Below are 18,676 nucleotides of genomic sequence, written 5' to 3' on the forward strand. Positions count from 1 at the left end.
GGTCAAGATAATTGTTTTTTTCTGTAAAATTTTTTTCTGCCTTGCCAAGAAAAACTACTATCAGCAGGAAAGAAGCTATGGCCACACAAAGGGATATTATATTAGGAACAATTTTGTTGTGATGAAATGTGTCCAGTAAATTCTAATAACAAAGAAGAATTTGCACATAGCAATAATCTGTTTGAAAAGAAGGATTAAGCACGGTTTGAATGTTACCTCATCAATTTAAAAAAAATACAGTTCTTAATCGTTCAGGCTGACAACTTCAATAAAATATTAACAAAAAAGGACAGGAATTAATCTACATTAAATAAACTACTTTCTAAAAGGTATTATAAATATTTTTTTTATAAAATTGAAACTTTTTGTATGCAATCTTTTTTTCGGTCATCACCTTTTATGAATTTCATTTTTCTACATCCATTTAAGAAATATACAATATGTATGTTACTTACAGACTTTGTAATTCATCTGTTAGGAAGGGCCACAAAAGTTATTAAATACAAGCTATATATAAAATATTATTCATCATAATTGATTAAATGAAGACAGTTAATTTAACTTTCGGTTCAAAACTAAAGGAAAATGTAAAATATTAATTTACCTTTCATTTAGTTTCAAAATCGTTTCAGATTTGCCTTATGGCTCTGTTTTGATGGATTTCTTAGTCTGACTTTAGAAACAAACATTACTCAATGGAACACACTTTCAACACATAAACCAGATCAGAAAATCTGTATGTAAATAATTTACAAATTCCATAACTTAACAAGTAAAATAAATTCAAATAACTCCAGGCATATAAGTATAAAACTATATGAAAAAAATAAACCTAAATATAAATTCTCGGAAATTATTTCTCCGCAACATTTTAATGAAGTTACTACATGATATGAATTATAAAAAATAACAATTAAATCTTTGTTTACAAATAAAGACTTGTAAGATCTATTTCCAACTAAAAATATTACAGTAATCAATTTGACATGCATGAACCTAAAAAATGTTTAGAACTGAGGGTAGAATCTTTAAAACAAAATTAGCAGCTTACATGTAAAAAATTACATAACTGGTTGAAGTACCATCTGAAATATTTATAAGCAGTTATAAATTGTGTTGTGGTGTATGAAATTTAACATTTTTATTTATAATAATCAAATTAATACATATAAATATATTTTCCAGTGAAAGTTAGTTTTGAGTATGTCAAGAATCGTCAGACTTTTTAGTGTCACCATGTAGATGTCGTCGTACACAAGGTGTAGTTCATTTATCATATTTGGAAAGATGACACAGTTTCTGATACTTCAGCTGGTGAAGTCTGTTTCTATCGATACTGTGTTAAGTGGTCAAATGTATAGTCTGTTTACATCTTACTTAATTTGGATGTGTAAGGATGCTAATAAAAAGTAAGTAGAAGTACTCGTATTAATTAAAATAAAAATCAAATTAAAGTAAAATTCTAATTTTTAGATTTCCACACCTCGTTTAATACAAAAAAAAAACATTTTTATACGTTTCAAATTAATTTCATAATATTTTTTTAGCTTTAACCTGCTCAAAACCTATAATGAAAATAAAATAGATAATACTTCAACATTTACAAATGTTTATTATTATCCCTGAATTGATAATAAATAATTCTGATTAAATTAGTTTGCTTAATCTACTCCAAGCGGATGAAAAGGTTAAATCTGAAATAGGTTTATTTATTTTTCAGTTAAATTGAGTTAGTTTATAAGGCTTTTCACAATTACTAATAAGAGGTGGCTACAAATAGTCTAGATTTTTTCCAAAATACTCTGCATTATTTCTATATATAAGAAAGGCTTTCGATTCTGTCAATCACAGACTCCTTCTAAAAAACCAAGAAATGCCGGTTTCAGAGGAATCTGTGGAAACTGGATTGCTAGCTTTCTGTCAGGTAAGATCCAGCAAGTTAGAGGTGGAAATTTTTCAAGTAACAAATTCTGCGGATGACACAGCTTTAAGCTACAGGACAAACTACAAGATAAACTACAGGATAAAAGTGAACTTTGTATGATGATCTCCAGAGGCTTAGCGTGTGGTTTGGGTACAACTCTTTGCAGCTGAATACAGAAAAGATTAAGTTAATCAGTTTTGAATTGAGATAAAATTTGGAGGAACCATTGGTCCTACAAATGCATACAAATAGTTGTAAAGCTTGCAATTGGATCGGTGAAACTGACCATATGAAATATTTGGGAATACCTGTCGATTCTGGACTTACATGGGCAGCTCAGGTACAAAAATTATAGTAAGAACTTGTGTATGCGTGTCGAAGTCATACCTATATTTTTATAAGGTCTTTATCCACTTTTTTATCAACAGCGGATAAAAACAACAAAATTACTGTTGGCGAGTTAACAACCAATGATCAGTTGGGAACTTCATACCACCAAGTCCAAATAAAGATATTTGTTGTAGGTTTTACCTTTACATAGCTCCTCGACATTACAACACTATAACTTTCAAAGGTACTTTCGCAAACCACTCATATCATCAGTTTGACATTATGGCGATGTTATGATTAAATGAACAAATGAAAATATATAAAATTTTTTGAGTAATGACCATAAAAATCTGCTGGATATGAGTTATGTGAATAGTTGTAATTTACTGTGGCTTTACTCAAAATATCATCTTCAAAAGATAACTTGTTGTATGATCATTTTATGTGTCGAATTTGTAAATACAGTATTTTTCTAACAAGTTTATTTTTTTATTGTTACCGCATGTTTCTAAAATTTCTAAGTCGGTATAGTATGATTATGTTGTAACAGATGGTCAGCTATATAATGGTGGACCCGGAGGTTAAACAAAAAAAAAAGGACAGCTTTAACCCACCAGGTTGATCTAGTAGAGAACACGTTTTCCCAAATCAGCTGATTTGGAAGTCAAAAGTTCCAGCATTCAGGTTCTTGTAAAGGCAGTTACTTTTATACCAGTTATAAGACTGGTAGATCGTGGATACCGGTGATCTTTGGTGGTTGGGATTCAATTAACCATACAATTCAGGAATTGTCGGACTGCAACTGTACAAGACTACACTTCATTTACACTCATCATACATATCATCCTCCTTCATTCTCTGAAGTAATACCTGAACGGTAATTCCCGGAGGATAAGGAGGTGAAAGAAAAAAAGATGGTCAGCTGTAATAGAAATGCCTCTCTTCTGAAATAAATTTGTAACTTATTTATTATTATTCTGCTGTAATGTTTGGAAACTGCTATTTGTTTTATCATATTTGTTTCGTTTTTAGTTATCTGGGTTATTATTGTTTGTGTATTGCAACAGTCTAAAAATTAAATTTTTATACGAGCCAATGTTTTGTAATCATGGATGATTAGATTCCTCATGTATAGTGGTGTGATTTATGGTTGGTTTCCTATAAACCGCTATTTCTGTAATGTTGTTTCCATTTATTTCAATTTCAATGCCCAAAAAGTGTATTTTCCTGTTAATTTCTACTTTAAACTTGAATTTTAGTTAAGTATATTTTTTTGAGTTAAGTATATTTAAAATAGTCATATGTTGTCATTTTTCATTGGATTGTATATGATCAATGTGTCGTCCACATATCTAATCCAGAATAATATTTGATACTTGTTCATAATATCGTTAATTACAATGTTTTAAGAAAATTTGAGACATGATTGCAGATATAGGTGAACCCATTCATGGCAACCCTTTCGTTTTAAGCAAAAATTAATTTTTTACTTTATACTTTTTATCTACAAACATTGAAACAAATAAAATAAATGAAATTTATGATGGCATTTTGGAGTGTTAAAATACTGGAAACTTCTATTGTTATTCATTCTGATGTTAACAAGGTTTATTGGCATACATTGGGTAATAATTATGAGTATTATTCATTTATTGCAATCAAAATAATGTGATTGTAACTCCCACACTTATCTTTTCTCAGGAGTACCTAATGTCTCTTCCTCTTTAAAAGAAACTGTAACAACAAATTGTGTCGGACCTAGATATAGAAAGTCTAATAATAAGAAACTTTAGAATAAGTAACTTTTACTAGTTTTTAAGTACAATTAACGAGGAGAAATAATCAATAAATGAATAAAAATTTTCCAGGAAGCTGTTTGTGGAAGAAGTGGGTAAATATTAGATACAACTGAATAAAATACCATAAGAAATTAACTGACTAAAATAACTGGTTTTGGTGCAACTAAACAACACAAAAATTTGTATTACGAGGAAACTGCAGTTTATAAGAAAACGTTTGGCTTATCGATCAACTACATCAATATTCCTGATGATACAGGTATGTAGTAAGGATTATTTTCATTATAAGAGCTTAGTTTAAATGTGATGTGTTAAATTAGGCTGACCAAATGTGCCGGAATGAAATACTTGTCTTTGTTCTGGGAATGTGTGTCCTAGATACTGATTTTTCCTGCCGGAATTTATTTACTGTAAAGTATTAATCGTTTATTATTAATAGTTCTAATAAACTAATGTATGTAAATAATTACAAAAAAATGTTTTACCGAACAGTTTCGTAATTAAAATAGACAAGATTTTCAGTCAGATAATTTGGTTATACTATTTAAATTCCAATAGGATAGATATTTAAATTTATAAACGTTTTTATACTGTACCAGCAGAATGTAACTGGGCTTTTAAGCTGATAGATAATGAAAATTATCTATCTTCCTTTAAAATTATGCTTCTTCCTTGGGACGACTAATCCCATCTCAGCATTACAGACTAATCCAATATTTAATTTTTTTTGGTTGATTTTGGAAAAAATGAAACGGCTACTGTGTTAATTATGTCTTATTTATAGAGTAAATGTTTTTTCTTTGACTTAATTAGAAATGTAGTTAAATTATAAGCTAAGATTTTCCTTTAATTAATTTTTGTACTGTATTTGTTTGAGGCATATCAAGCCGTAGAAAGCAATTGTCTTTTGTAACAGTTATATTATAATTTTCTGTTACAGATCAGTCTACAGTAAATGATGCTGTCGCTGTTGTTAGCCCGTAGAAAGAAACAATGGACTGAAAAAAAGAGGAAAATAGTATCTTGTGAATTAGACAAGAAAATGATGGCCAGTATCGATTCTTCACTAGACCAGGGTCAAAGCAGAATAATCAATTTCTTTAATGGAATTGTGCACCAACGGTGGATACATTTTTGGTACCATAAATAGAAAATCTGGTTAAATCTCTCCGAAATACACCACTCATTCTCTACGAAATACTTTAGTTTCTTGGCCACAGTATCCTGTTGCATTCTACAGCATCATACCATCACCAAACTGTGAGAAATTCATCAACATAAAGTACATGGAAAAATCAAGAGCATTTTACAACTAGCCCTACAGTGCTACACATTTCACATCACTACACAGAATGTTTATCGAATTGGTCTACTTGATACATTACTCAGTTGTTTTTCAATACAACGAAATGGTCGACACATTTATCAAGCTACATAAAGTAATTAGCACCACCTAGCGGGTTTATAATAAACATGCGGAAAAGATGACTCATAGCCCAAGCCAGTTGCTGGTTTTTTAAGAGATTCTTGATTGCATTGCTATAGAGGTTTGTTCCATTAGACTGTTTTTTTTTACTGTTTTCAATATTTCAGTTTATTTTAATTTTTTATTATTATGTGTTTATTCTTTTGACTTATTTCTTTTTGCTTATATTTTTAATTAAATTGTAGATATATTTTTATAATTTAACATCATTGGAAGAATAGAAAATAATTCTTGTATAATTATATTGTAAGAAGAATGACTTTTCCTTATTTTATTGTTTCCTTTTTCCCCTGCTCAAATACATACAATCATTAATGCTACCTGAATACGTCAAACAATACTGCTAACAATAAATACCGCAGGTAAAGAAACATCATTGTTCCAACTGGCAGCATCATAACGAACCACGTTTATAACTTGCCCTGTATACACTTTTTGACTTCATATTTAGAGTAAATCAATAAGGCTTCAAAAAAATTTTCACAGGCTTTAGATAGTGCTACAGCATACCTAGTTTTCAATAAAACTGATTTGTTAGTTTTGGAGATTTTCAAGCGACAGGATTTTATACACAGTCTACAAAAAAAACATAAGGAACCACAATTTAAATGAATTGTATTTTCGTACTCCTCATACCTCAAAACGTAAAGGAAATTTACTCCCACTATGCAACAGAAAGTAATACTGTACTTTTGTTTGAAAAGTCAGTAAAAATGAACATTAATGATAGGCTTAGTATTTAATATTCATTAATGCATTTTCTTATATTTTTATATTTGTCTAATATTTTAATTCAACACGATAAATGTGCTGCTTCTATTAAAGTACAGATCGATCAATATCTCTCAAAGCACCTATTATGTAAATGACCATTAACAAAAAGTTTCATACATAATGAAACAAGTCAATGCACAGAGCACAGCGAATGGTGCACAAGGGTAGTACAATTAATTCCATCACTTCCGTCAATCCAGTTCTATTAGCAAAGCTATCTGTTTGCTATTGGAATACATAAAGTTGCTTTATATATAAAGTTTAAAAAGTTAGATTACTAGTCATCAAAATAGAAACCCATTCCAAATATTTATTATTTTTAGATCCAAACTCCAAATTGAATAGCAGCAAAAATATTTCCTTGTAAGTTGTACATCTGTGTATACCCACTAAGGTCAAACACAACATATCTGGATGAATATGAAATGTCCGACTAAAATTAATATTTCTGAATGTAATCACGCTTGGTGGCACGTCCCTTGTGTCATAGCTGTTTGCATCCACTTCTGTCCCAAACTTTCTATTTTGTTCCCTTGTAGTTTCTAAAATGAACCATTTTGAGATAAGAAAATTGAAAAAATCTTTTTAAGAGTTAAAAACTCTTAATGGTAAAATTTTCATTAATTCAAACCCCAATATCTGAAATCAATTCAAATGAAATTCCCTTCCACATGTTAGTTAGAAGTGAAAATTTGAACATCAGTTTCCTATATGTAGAAGTCACTCAGTCTAGTAAGACCCAAGTTAATAATTAAAATAGACGTCAATCATATACAAACTAACAGGATCTATTCCCTCCCGCTTTAACTGTTTTTCTTGACGTCTTGAGTTAAAAAAACAATTTGAAATGATAATACATTGTTCTCTTTTGTAATACATACAATACTGTGAATCAAATAAGAAGAAACAATAAAAATAAACTAATAGCCCATACTGCTTCAAATTATAATCAAAATATATTTATAAAAACATTACATTATTTTTTAAATATAAAAAATCACAAAATTAATATATAAGTAAAATTAACTTTAAATCATATATATATATTTTACTTTTCAGATTTTATGGCACTTGTTATAGCAATATTAGTCATGTTTTCGACAACGATATGCTTTGGATGTTACTACCATGTTATAATAAAAGATAAGCAAGATCAATACATCTATGCAGGTACTGGACTATCTTCAAATTTATAGATACCTTTTTAGTGTACTTGATTATTAGATATTACTACAAGGTAAATATCAAAATAATTAAAAAAAAAAAAATTACAAAGTTTAAAATGTAATGCACTGTAAATCATAACTAGTAAATGAAAGGAAATATTTTGTAACATTACATTACGCGATGAGCTTATAATGATAGCCATTAATTCATTGTAACTCTCGCGAAGTTTGACACTCGTTTGGGTTAGTGCTTTCAAATTAACCTCTTCTAGCTAACTACTAAATCGGATTAAAATCAGTACAAAAAAAAACAGTTACATTCAAACATTTGCTTCTTTAGGAGGAGTATGCTTTTGATTGGTTGAACACCTGTATAAAAGGTAAACTGACTTGTCACTATAAGTTTCAGAAGCTGTTCACAATGTTTTTTTCTGCGAGTTTGTTCTTTTGTGTGAGTTTGCGTGACTCTACTGTAATAATGTTGCCTAGTTGTGGAGTAATGTATCCTATTAGCTCTTTCAATGTGCCTATCTACGTGGAGATGCTTGCTGCATAATGCAGCGGTAATTTTGAATCGATTAATCCATCATCTTTGGTGCTTCTCAACAGTTCCAGAAACTGGTCAACTGTTGTAAGATTTATCTTCAATATTTGCTTTAATAGCTTCTGATATATAAATTTTTTTTATTGCCCATCTACTTACTGTATTTATCACAGTTCATTTTTTTGTACTGTTAAAAATTCACTCATTGTATGGTGTTGTAGACGATTTTAAAGCAGGCGTACTGTTAGTAGTAATAGCAACTGACAGAAAATGAGTGGTCATGGATCACAAGTTTTGATATATTAGCGGTAGGGGTTATGTTAGCGATATGTTACCTGTCGCTTTATGCGATATTTTATTTTCCTGATATGTTCCCTGTATGCATACATTTCAGTCACCCCTCATAATAGTAATAAAAATTTAGAATAAAATGTAATCTTTTAGAAGGTTTTCAAATAACAGGAAAGTATTTGCAATTAATACATCATTTAAATACATTATAAACTGATATAATGTATTAACATGTAACTGGTATAACATATTGTATTAACCCTTAAAGTCTCAAGGTAACGATATATTGTACATGAGTGCTTGTGCTAAAAGTCTCACCCGTCCGATATATCGGTATATAGTTTTTATGTTCATATATTTCTTTACGTTTACACTAGATCGCTCATATAGTCTCTTTTCTTAAAGCTTACAATTCGTAGATATCGATAGCGTAGGTTGTTTTCATTTTACGATACATATTTTAGAGAATTATCGATTTCAAAATTCCGATAATCTGATGTAAACAGAAGTGTGTTCCGTGCATTCATGGTTATGTTTTGGTTACTCCATGCGTTTATAAGGGATTTTTTGTTTATAATTTTATTAGAAATAGAGTTTCAATTATAATGTTAGTTGTAGTTTTAGTTACCATGATCCGTAAAATATTCAGATTTATTCGTTAGTTCGGTTTTTTTTTCTACAATGTCCGGGCCTAGTAGACGTCTTACTGATGCAGAAATTAACTTTTTTTTTGATGATACTGATAGCGATTTCGAATTATCTAGTGACAGTGGGGCTGAAGAAGATGATGAATTAATCACAAGCGATAGTGATGGGGGATTCAGAAGATGAGGCATACAGAAACATCATTGAACCGGAACATAATGTCCCAAAACATAACTCCCCGGCCCAAAACATATGCCTAATCCAGGTTCCACACCTATAGTTTATTTTTATTTATTATTTACACTTAATTTATTTCAACTGTGATGGTGAAAGAAACCAATAGATAAGCCAATCAATATTTAAATGCAAATAGAGATAGGCTGTCTGAACCATACCGAAAATGGAAAAATATTACCATTTCTTAGCTTGCATACTGAATATGGGGATAATTTGAAACCCTACTCTTAAGAAGTAGGGTTTGAAAATGGAAAAATATTACCATTTCTTAGCTTGCATACTGAATATGGGGATAATTAGAAACCCTACTCTTAAGAATTACTGGAGTACAGTATCATCACAGGCAACCCCTTGGTTTGGTAAAATGTTTTCAGCGCACCATTTTAGAATTATTTTTGAAATTTCAAAGCATAAATGTTACAAAAAAAATGGTAACACAAAAATTTCAATAACTCTGTAAATAATATGAATTTTTAAAAGAAAATTTTTTTATTTTGTTCACAAATAAGTTTATTTTTTAGAAACAGTGATAGATTAGATATAAATAGCAAGGATATTTGGTACTTAACGTATTAACGCCACCGCAGCAACAGCTTTATTTAAAAACAAAGTAGTCAATCGGATTTCAATTAGTCAAAGTTAGCGAGCTTCGCTCGCTAATTAACACCGTAATTTTTTGTTTATTTATTTAATAAATTCAGTAATTATTGCAATATTTAAATAATCAAAACACTCCTGTTAATTAGTCAAGGTTAGCGAGCGTAGGTTAAGTTTGGTTAAATTATATTTATAAAATAAATAAATTTTATAACCATTTATTAAAATTAATAAAGACTGTTTTGAATCTGTTAAACTCTATATCGGCTCATTTTCCACCGAAATCTGATTGACTACTTTGTTTTTAAATAAAGCTGTAGCTGCGGTGGCATTAATATGTAAGTACCGGATTTTTTCAAATAAAGAACAAATTCAGTATTTTTTTTTAATGAAAAAAGTTGAATTTTATTTATTAAATAATTAATCAAGGGTGCAACATCATTTTGGATCTCAGCATCACAATCTATATAGTTTACTGAGTAATTACAATTTTTTTCATAATTTTATTGTGTATATTGTTATTTCTGTGGCATTTCTACCAAACATCTACTTTTTCTGAAAAACGTGCTTGAGGCTTTTAACTAGTACTTACAAAATAGGCTTGAAGCCATAAAGGTTAATATATCTTTAATTAACTGAAGATAGTTACTGTAGACTAGAGAAGATGGCAGTAATAACTATCAAAGGTAATCAACAAACAGAACTTACATTGTTTTAAAACTAACAAAATATTTTGTTAGGCTGCTCTGATTGCATTTAATACAATGTGCAATGCGGACTTAATACTGTGACTGGTAATGCACTTAATATTTGTGCAATATGCACTTATTACTGTGACTGACAAATAGGTAAAAGCAGCACTATTAGAGCAATGTTTAACTTGAGTTACCTTTCAGATGGCCGATAAACTGATCTGAAATCCTATCTTTGATGTAATAAAAAATTTAATCTTCTTAGATTTATTTATTCAATATGTTTATTCCTTTAAAATCAGTTAAAATGACGATATGCCTCTAATACAGCTGTAACTGTACTTATTGTTAAACATTTTAGCATTATCAGAAAAAGATTAGGTAAGCTAAGTAATCTTAGCAGTTTTTGGATTTTTTTTATTGGTTTTTCTTGAAGTAAATTTAAAATTCACATTAGTTATAATACTCTGTAGAAATTTTTGATATTCCAAAATTTTGACAAAACTTTTTGTGAATAATGAATTATTTTCACTATAAAATATTTTATAACAATTTTCAAATATTTTTAATATTGTTTAAAAAATATTGGAAAACGCAATTTTTTTAGGTATTGTAATTTTTATATATGTACATTTTCAGCACAACATTCTGTTATGTCTTTTTCTAAAAATTATAATTAAATGTGCCAAATTTTCTAGCAATATTCATATTTCTAGGAACGAGTAAAATATGTCACGTAAAAATAATCCCGATTGATACTCCAGGAGGCGGAGGTAGATTTCACCGGTGCTACGTAGGGAATAAAAAAATTTCCATCTAAAAAAAAAAACTCCAAATTTACTCAATACGACAATGGTTGCATGTGGAAAAAGTTTCATGTGTTTAGCATACGACAAAGCAATATCTTCTTCAAAGCAATATCATCTTCTTACAATTCCAGCAATATTTTGGTCACCCTTGCCATAAGGGTTGGTCATATAAAAAATTATTTCAGTCAAAAGTTTTAGATAAACAAAAGTTTAGATAATGACCACTTTAAACTGATTCGATACTGTGCTATTAAGGGAGGTATCTGATTTTTTTGTCTTGAAACACTACTTTTTCTTCCTCCTGGGCCAGTGGTTGGTGATATAAAAAAACTTTACTTAGATAACTTTAAACAAATTTGATATTTTACTTAATAAGAAAGTTGTAGCAATATTTTATTTTTTTGGAAAAAGCCCCCCCCCCCCCATTTCCACCCCTCGTGGTCTGACTTTTTCCATTAATGAACACGACCGATATTTTGGGTCGTTGTATATTATGTTTTTTTTTTTCAATTTGAAAGTGAATGGTGCAAAATTACGGCATTATTGTGTCCACAAGAAAGTGAAATATATAGATAATACATACATATAAACTTTTGAACTGAGGTGGTTTTGGGAACTGGGGGATGTGAAATGTGAAGATATGTCGACATTTTCCAGAAGTTAAATTATTGTACCCATTACAACAGGTAGCTTTCTTATGAAATGTACTTAAAAGTATAAATAGTTGGTTTTTTAATTTTCTTTCATAATTTAGCTGCATAAAATAACTACTACATAGTTCTGTATATAAACTGAAGAGAAGAGAAAACCAATATTTTATTTTTCAGGTCTCACTCTGATATCAACTGTAAATGAAAAAAATACTCCATCATATTCTAAAATTATATCTAATAATTATAATATAATTACAAAACCAGTGCATAATAATTCTGTCGGTAATAAAACAAAATATAACATAATTATAAAAATAACATGTTATTTTTTTTTATTACTGACAGAATTATTATGCACTGGTTTTGTACACGAAATAAATTTAAAAAAAAAAAATTTGAAAGAAAAAGAAACATGGTCTTTCCTGTTTCAGACGGTACATACATTACAAAAACAATGTAACATTCAAAATTTAGCGATAAGGAGTTAGATTGTGCATTGATGAATTATATATATTCTTTATTAAAAAAGATTGCAATTATTTATGAAATACAGAATTACACATAGTATAATCATAAGAATTGAAAAACTAGTATTTACACAATCGGAAATATTAGTCAAGCAACAAATTAACAATATTTGTCATTCAATTTGAACGATAAAACCATGGGGGAAATTGGGTGGGAATAGTCTTCTAGAATTAGTAATGCTTCAGAACGAGATGTAGTAATAATATTATAAAAGCAATAACCATCTAAAATTTTTATTTTTCTACTTTATAATACATATATATATATATATATATAACATTCATAGTTCATAAACAAATTATTCTGTACTAATAATTTTTTTTCTGATCTGTTTTTCCTTTCAGAAATGTTAAGGTGGCATGTGACAAATCGATTTGGATTGAGTTTAATTCTGCCAACAAAATGTTACATATTTGATGGTAAATGAATACGGTTCTGATAAAAATCAATAAGAAATCTTCATTCATAAGGAGTATGTGTAGTTAGGAGGTTGGTAGAAGGCGGGAAATAGAAGATGACGATCCTCAGTTTTGCCAACGTTTGAAATATTTGTTTATTGAAAACACTGAGACAACAATAAAAAAGTTTCATTCATCAAATAGTAGGCAGCAGTTAAGTAGCTAGCAGACAGTAGCAGGTGGAAAATAGATGACAACATAAAATATTTGTTAATTGACAACACTGTGAGTCAACAATAAAAAAGCTTCATTCATCAAAAGTAGGCAGCAATTAAGTAGGTAGTAAGCAGTAAAGTAGATATGTGATGTAAGCGAGGTGGTAGGCAGTAGTAGACAGGAAATAGAAGATGAACATAAAATATTTGTTAATTAACAACTCTAAAAAAAGCTTCATTCATCAATAGTAGGCAGCAGTTAAATAGGCAGTAGGCAGGAAATAAAAGATAACAAAAACTATTTGAAATATTTGACAACACTGTGAGACAACAATAAAAAAGCTTCATTCATCAAAAGTAGGCAGCAATTAAGTAGGTAGTAAGCAGTAAAGTAGATATGTGATGTAAGCGAGGTGGTAGGCAGTAGTAGACAGGAAATAGAAGATGAACATAAAATATTTGTTAATTAACAACTCTAAAAAAAGCTTCATTCATCAATAGTAGGCAGCAGTTAAATAGGCAGTAGGCAGGAAATAAAAGATAACAAAAACTATTTGAAATATTTGACAACACTGTGAGACAACAATAAAAAAGCTTCATTCATCAATAGTAGGCAGTAGTAGATGAGAAACGAGTAGAAAAGATGAGAAAGTCAGTAGATGATGAATCCTCAGTTTTGCCAACTTTTGAAATATTCGTTAATTGAAAACACTGAGACAAAAGAGAGTTTCCCACAGTGAAAACAGAAATTCCTAGGTGGCCGACACTGTGTATGCAGTACCTGCGCCCTTGAGGTTATGTTAACGCAGCACTAGTGCCTCGGTAGGTTAGAAACGAACTAGATGAAGACACTAGCAGCAGTATGCAGGGTACAGTTAGTTAATACATATAAAATTCATTTCTGATAAACAATAGACTCTACTAATATTTTTTTCCTGATTCATCTTTTGTTTCACACCCCTGATGCTGACAAATATTCTTACTTAATATTCATATTATATTTAATCAACATTTGTCGTAATGTAATAGTTACGATGGACTACAGAAAACTACAGTTACCCATGAAGAGAAACTCAGTCTGTCCGATCATACAATGATTTTTCCCATTCACAAAGAACATGTAAGGATAAAAAAAAGGGCAAATAACACCCTTGCATTCTTATAACAAATGCTACAACACACAAAAACCTAGTTCGGAGTCAAGATTAATGGACGGTTAATGCTGACGGTTAAGTAGAAAAGTAGTAGATCCTGTAAAACATTAACTGCATCAGGGATTTGTTTGACATAAACACCCTACCTGTCCTGTCCTGTCTAGTTCCTGACCTGTCCTATCATCACTAGGACTAGGTTCAGGTTCTGACCCAACATTATCTTAGGTAATATTTTGTCAGTACTATTGGGTGGGGGGGGGGGTTATTATGGGTAACATAAGGCATGGATAGGGGTGAATTGAACATTTGATCAGCATAAGGATATATAGGGTTTTGGTGTGATTTAGCTAATAGGTGTTTGTTAAGGAGTAGTAGGAGATAAAGTATGTAAAACAATGTTGTGATAGGTGTTATCTATCATCAAGTTTTTGATGTAGTTAATGTATTTGCAGCATTTGCTGCTTTTCAACTGACCCGTCGGTATTAAATCAGCACCGGTTGCTTTGATTACAGCTCTGTATGCCTTAATTTCACATTTATTTGTTTTATCCGATTGCTTCAAGTCTGAATTTTTATAGAATAACAATTGTAACAAACTAGGTCTAATAATTGCTCATCAATATGCATTCCCTTTTGGTCAAAGCTGACAATTTTCTCTCATATTTAACTTACATCTACTTTCTTGACTCTGAACAATTATCATCCACTATATTCTTTATACACTTCTCTACTTTTTTACACACGTTGATAGTTTCACATACCAACAGTCTAGTAATATACTGAAGTAAACAGGAAATATCACCGTTTACTGTTATCCAAATGTATATTATATATTATCTATATCAATAATATATAAAAAACAAGAATTATACAAAAAAGATAATCACTCAAAAAATAAGTCATACTCCAGAAATATTGTAACATCTTTATTTCTTACAGAATTTTAATTGTAATATCTCTTGGTATTTGATTGATCTAAAATTGAAGAATTCAATTTTGTTAGGTAACTATTTGTCTGTAGTCCATTATAATTATTACAGTTTAACGGTTACAAATTGAATATGGAAATAGAACATCTTTGATACACATCATCCAAATAACAGTAAAAACATAAAAAATACAATATCAAGATATCATAACATCACAATAAGTGATGTTTTTCAGCATCAGGGGTTACCCGACCATAACACTGATAATGTCTACACCTAGGTTGGTTCTAACCCTCCACAGAGCTAGTGTCACCAAACTAATTTTTAAAAAATAGTAAATGTTATACCAGTCTAGTTTATTTTTTCATGTTATAAATATTATCTATTTAACGAATATCTTGAAAGTTTGAGAAGCTGTGGGTACACAATCTTTTATTTCGCCCTTTAACCAACTACTTCATCATCTTGAAATGTTTAAAAAAAAAATTTACGTAAATTGTTACATAGTTAAAAAAAAGAAATCGTTATATAAAAAAAAAAAAAAAAAAATTGCTTCCTACAACTTAAACAATACTGAAATAGTTACAAAGAAAATTGAAATAAATAATAAAATAAAATTAATAAAGAAATAACTACATTCAAAAGAAATCGTCATATATAAAAAAAAAAAATTGCTGCCTACAACTTATACAATACTGAAATAGTTACAAAGAAAATTAAAATAAATGATAGAATAAAATTAATAAAGAAATAACTACATTCAAAAGAAATCGTCACATAAAAAAAAAAATTACAAAAAAAAAATTTGCTGCCTACTTCTGTTATCATATTAACATAGTTACAAAGAAAATTTACGTAAATGATTACAATTATTTGATAAAGAGAAAACTACAGTCACAAGAAGTCATTACATAACTTAAAAAAAAAATTACCTTACAAAAAAAAATTTGCTGCCTGCAACCTACATCATATTGAAACAGTTAACAAAGAAAATTGACAAGCGATTTCACAGAATTGAAAAAGAAAGTTACATAAAAAAAAAATTTCTCTACCTACTACTGTCATCAATTGAAATAGTTACAAAGAAAATTGACATAAATGATAAAAAATTTAAAAAGAAACACTACAGTCGAATGTAACAAAAAAATAAAAAAATAAATAGATACTCCTGTCAAAAGAAATCTTTACATTAAAAAAAAAGATTACAAGAAATCATTAAATAAAAAAAAATTACAAGAAAAAACTACCATCAAAAGAAATTTTTTACAGCTGAATGAAACAAAAAAAAAAAAAAAAATTCTACTGTCAAAAGAAATCTTTACATTAAAAAAAAGATTAAAAGAAATCTTAACATAAAAAAAAATTACAAGAAAAAACTACCATCAAAAGAAATTTTACAATTGAATGAAACAAAAAAAAAAATAAAAAAATACTACCGTCAAAAGAAATCTTAACATAAAAAAAAATTACAAGAAAAAACTACCATCAAAAGAAATTTTACAGTTGAATGAAACAAAAAAAAAAACAATTACATAAAAACAATTGCTGCCTACTACTTTCATCACGTTAACATTTTACAAAGAAAATTAAAAAATATTATCTAAACAAATATTTCAAAAGTTTGCTAACTGTGGGTATGCCATCTTGTATTTCGTGCTTGAACCAACTACTTTATATTGAAATTGTTACATACTTAACAAAAAAAAAAAAAAAAATTGTTATATATTTATAAAAAAATACACACATGCTCACATTCACATTGTTTTTTTAATTATTTATTATAATATTTCTTAATATTATTGTTACACCATAAATAACACAAAGAAGTTCTCTCAACATAGACATATACTACCTTTTTTGATTCGTTTTTACATCTCCAAACTTCCATACTGTTTTATTTGTTAAATTCTTACTTATTTTAAGAGGATATTTCATTAATTATGTTTTTCTAACATCACTCCTTTTCATCCATTAGTCTTCTTACTTGAAATCACAATTTCAAGATTGTACAGACTATCTGCTAATTGCCAGGGATTCACTTCTGGGGTGCCAGAATTACATTCTGGTGTTATTTATTTAAACATTAAGTATTCATTGTTATATTATCTCTTAATAAAGATACTTACTTTAATGGTGTGTGACAAAAGACACACCTATTGCTTGGACATATCCTTCAGTAACGAGCAAGTCCTGTATCACTGACACATTTCTTTACATTTAGCAGACAGAATACGGTATCTAAAAATGACAATTCATTTCAGTACCAATTTATTTGGAAATGTTAGTAGGTATATTATATTGATACTCTATAATTTGTTACAAACTTGGACAATTTTAATGAATAAAATATGTAATCCTGTTATGCTAATTATGTAATTAAAGATTCACCCATCTAATGTAATTCTGCTTTCAAGATAGGTGAATCCTTCACACACTATAAATTATGTCCATTCATATCTATATCATCTTTTGTATCATACCTGCTCACTACCATTATATTTAAGTAGTATTATCAGTAACTATTATCGGCAACAGTTTCCCCCCACCGCTAGCAATTGTCATGTCTAGAAGATAGTTTGGGGGACTCTACTGTTTGCATAAACAGAAAATAAATATAATCAGATGAATAAACACGGCACCCGCTTTATATAAATATGTATTTAAAAACACAAGCGCATAATATTTCCAAGCCGTCTTTTGTTAAATTAACGCATTGTTATTATGTGTTGTCATATTAAAAAAGTTAGTCTTAAATTACAGGAAAATTAATTATAAAAATTTTTGATCGCTAAAAATTTAATTCATCTAACAACCCTAAAATCAGCAGGCTACACCTGCTGGTGTTAATGAAATTGACAATCATACATAAGTTCCAGATCATAGAACGGGTAAAATATTGACTTCTTAAGCTCACCCCGTGTATGTTTTTCTCTTTGGAGCTCAAGAAAACATATCATCCCTGCAAATCAATATGTACTTTGTGAATTTGGAATTTGATCTGTAAATGGAACTGCATAAATGACTATCTGGTATTAAGGTTTTCCTTTTGCTAAATGATTTAACACTTTTGGTAAATAAACTAGATATCCGTTTTCTTTCCTTGAAGTTTACTTTAAACATGCCACTCAAGATATATTTTCTCAGAATTATGAAAGTAGAATCTGTGTAGGTATTTTTTATTCAACATGTTAAATATAACCACAGATTTAATAATCCACGTTTATTCAGTTTCATCTTTTTAGGGATAATTAACTAGGAAGCCCCAATATATATTCACATTTTATTGAAATTATTTAATAGACAAATTCTAGCTCCAATCGGTATTCGATCAAGAAATAAATAGCATGTATATGCCTTTATTATATATAGAATATCTGTTTGATATAGTAAATATAACAAAGTAACATACACTTTATGTGTAATAAATAAAAAGAAATATATCTTTATTTTTAGGTTCTTTAATAAAGCGTTTAGTCTGACCTTAGTAACTGTGCAAAATTTCATC

General features: G+C 29.1%; 1 long non-coding RNA gene across 1 annotated transcript; it reads left to right on the plus strand.

The window, feature by feature from the left end:
- The first annotated feature begins 1,190 nt into the window (after window positions 1–1,190).
- Window positions 1,191–16,928, plus strand: LOC142317420 (uncharacterized). Its single transcript, XR_012754747.1, has 5 exons — window positions 1,191–1,409; window positions 4,123–4,312; window positions 4,994–5,600; window positions 7,373–7,483; window positions 12,820–16,928. It is a non-coding gene; the product is annotated as an uncharacterized LOC142317420 (long non-coding RNA).
- Window positions 16,929–18,676: the final 1,748 nt, after the last annotated feature.

Source organism: Lycorma delicatula, chromosome 1 (genome assembly GCF_047948215.1).
Source record: "Lycorma delicatula isolate Av1 chromosome 1, ASM4794821v1, whole genome shotgun sequence".
Lineage (NCBI taxonomy): Eukaryota > Metazoa > Arthropoda > Insecta > Hemiptera > Fulgoridae > Lycorma > Lycorma delicatula.